Genomic DNA, 3448 nt, shown 5'->3' with positions numbered 1-3448 from the left:
TACTCCATGTTTTAGCACACTTCACACCCTTCAAAGACATGGATAATGCATTGTTTGCTGAAAATGTTTCTACTACACTGGCATCTTGCATGTGTGCTATGAAGGCAATATCATTAAACATGAATGGCCTATGCTCATGATTATAGAAACCCTGAGCGTCTGCAATGATGTTCACACCTTGAGATACCATTGTGAAATACTCTGGGTATGGGGCAGTATTTGTTAATGTACAGCTCGTTGCACAACATCAGTAAGTGGCCATGTGGAACTAGAGTATATGCTGCTGTGTGTTATGGAAAATTTGCCGAAGATTCAAATTCAGTTTTTACCTCTATGGGTCCAGATTTATTTATCTTGTCCTATTTTGAGCAGTCTGTTACTATGATATTACTATGATTGGAGCCAACATCTTGAATTTCCGTGGGCTGAGTAGTCATCCTTTCTCTTCCTCATAGTAAGAAGAACAGAACTTTTTTGTACATGCCATATGATAGACTGTATACATTTACATTCCACTGCTGGTGTAAGTTAACATGTGGGTAGAATTCGGAGTTCAGGTAGAATCTGTAATTAGTTAAACTGCGATTCTAGAATGAAATTTTCACTCTACAGCAGAGTGTGCGCCGATATGAAACTTCCTGGCAGATTAAAACTGTGTGCTGGACCGAGACTCGAACTCGGGACCTTTGCCTTTTGCGGGCAAGTGCTCTACCAACTGAGCCACCCAAGCACGCCTCACGCACCGTCCTCACAGCTTTAATTATTCCAGTACCTCGTCTCCTACCTTCCAAACTTCACACAAGCAGGAGACCTTCATAAACTGCGATTGTCAAATTTGGTAGAATCATTTGCTATATTCCCTCTTCTATTGGTCTCAGACGCAAGTGTGATGAACCTGGGCATCTGAAATTGAGCAGAGGGTTTTAATAGACCGCATTGGCCTGCTTGCAGTTGATAGCACTGCGTACTCGAAAACCTCCCATGAACGGAAAGATAACAGCAGGAATACATCGGTATTCAGAACTTTTGAAAGCGTCAACACTGCTCATTCAGTACAGTGATGTGTGGCATCTATTGTATTATTTTATTGATGGTGATCGCGTTTTCCTTTGAGCATTTTGAATGTGTGAGTTGTTATCCATTGCACTACATACCAGAATAAGTTCCTGTTTAGCATACAGAACAATTTATCACAAGTCCTCATAGTATCCCATAAGCAGTTTTAAAGGTATAGAAGCAATTAATCTCTCATACTCCTCTGCTGTTCCATTCACTGGCTCGTTTATGAAACATCCAGCATGTTCTAAATCTTTCAGATCCGAGGGAGACTCAGAGACACACGTTCAAGAGTTGATGTTATTCCTACATTGTGTTTACAATCAATATCAACCCCATTAAGTTCATATTGTATCTCATGAAACAGGAATGCTAAAGTATTTTGTCTAAGATTTGATGCCACTAGAGCAGTACCATTTTTCGTAAGTGATCCATCAATATATATGGAACTCCTGCATGGGAGGGTTAAAGCCTCTTGATGGTGGATGACAATCCTTATTTTATCGTTCTTCTTAAATGTGGTTGATACATAAGGTTTATGTGAGAAGTATTTCTGGTATATAACACATTCGTCATATTCCAATGGGCTAATATCGAACAACTTCATTGTGCAGTTTAGATCTACTGATTCAAGAAACTCATAGTTTACATGTTGTTGTTCTGTTGTGAAGTGCTGCACTGTGCATTTTAAATGTTGGTCTTATACCTTATACCCATCTTGTCTTCATTGACAATATAGGGACGCTGTGATCCCTGACTGGATGAAACTTGCCTCCAACACTTTCAGTCCAGGAAGTTAAAGGTCATTGCTTCTGCCTACAAGAAGTTCTGGTCAGGTGTACTACAGGACCCCAATGTGCTGCTATCACTGTTGGCCCTGACAGACAAGGGCTCACTGTAGGTTCCGACAAACTGGTGATGGCTGCTGCTGGTCCAGACTTTGTTAGAGGAGAAACAATAAGCACACACACACACAAAGACAGGGAATTGAACAAAGAAATGGAACTTGACAAGAGAACTGCTAGATGCAATAATACTAGCAAAGACATGTAATGAGTACTTACTTTTACACTTTTTCTGTGATGCAGAGGCAGATGAGGATTTAGGCTGCTGTTGATGCTTCATGATTCTTTCACTGACATCATGATCATGTGGCCAGATGTAGTGTTCCCACATTCATATTGACTTCCGCCAATATTCAGATGGGGGAGGGGGGTGAATGCTGTGTTCTTATTGGTTCCCAAGGGAAATCATGTGGGAGAAAACGAACTGTTTCAGGTGCCGTATGTGGTAGTTTTGTGATTTAGCTACGTTCGAGAGAGTGAAATTTTCCATCTACGTATAGTTGCATTCTCTGTCTAAACACACCTGTCTTCTTGGGCTGAGAGTCTGACATAAATGTGAACTTGTTCATGGTGTGATGTATACTAGCATAATCATCACTTTTTTCATAGCTATATATATAGAGAAACTCCTGGAAATTCCATTTCTACCTACCATCATTCAGTTTTCTTGATACATCAGTAACGAGAAACTTGTAATGTTTGTGATTCCTGCAATCTGAGCATATCGTTAGAAAATCATTGAATAACATGTCGGTTCCTGCAGGTGCCTGGTAAATTTGTTTTAAATTCATATTGTCTTATACGAAATATACAATGAGATTCGCATTATCCGTCACGAACTATTTCGGGATTCTGGGATATGTCTGACATAATGAAATACGTCAACACCCATATGAGGGCCTAAACAGAAATATCATCGAATTTGATCCTGTGGGCAAGCCTTGTGTGCGACCCTCTCTCTCGACCTGCATGTGTGGGAATATGCATGACAGCGGGCACTTCCTCCCTGTGGTTGGTGCAAAGATGCGATTGGAATGTTATTTTCACTGGATCTGGGTTGTAGTGGTGGAGGAGGGTGCTTGTATAATTACACTTCAATGAATACAAGACTTCAGATATATGATGAGTGTTTTTTTCCACAAATTGCGATATTCCCTGCTGTCAATGAACCTGATTAAATATCTCTCATCAAATATGGGAGCGATCACTCAAAAGTGCCTCAATATTTCTGGCGAATCGATAGGTTGTGGAACTGATGCAGTAAGGATTTTGAACTACACCACTATCCACCAATACGGTGTGGGGTGGCATCATAAAAGTGGAGGTACTTGAATTAAGTTATTTCCCACCAGGGAGGAGCCTAGTATCCTTCAAACTGTGGGAATAAAGGATATGCAGCAATGTATTATTGACACTGATTTGAATTTCATGTCATGAGATCCTTCCTACAAGTTTCCAGGTGGAGGGGAAGGGGGGGGGAGTGGAGGAGGGGGCGTGGAGGAATTCCTAGGAGGGGGAAAAGTGAGTGGCTCAGAACAAGTGACCTT

At 41.0% G+C, this 3448-nt stretch overlaps 1 non-coding gene across 1 annotated transcript; it reads right to left on the bottom strand.

The window, feature by feature from the left end:
* Window positions 1-656: 656 nt before the first annotated feature.
* Trnal-caa (transfer RNA leucine (anticodon CAA)) lies at window positions 657-731 on the bottom strand. The gene has a single exon. It is a non-coding gene; the product is annotated as a tRNA-Leu (tRNA).
* Window positions 732-3448: the final 2717 nt, after the last annotated feature.

This window comes from Schistocerca gregaria, chromosome 3 (genome assembly GCF_023897955.1).
Source record: "Schistocerca gregaria isolate iqSchGreg1 chromosome 3, iqSchGreg1.2, whole genome shotgun sequence".
Taxonomy (NCBI): Eukaryota; Metazoa; Arthropoda; class Insecta; order Orthoptera; family Acrididae; genus Schistocerca; species Schistocerca gregaria.
The sequence above is the reverse complement of the archived record's forward strand: the minus strand, read 5'-3'. Positions and strand labels throughout refer to the sequence as shown.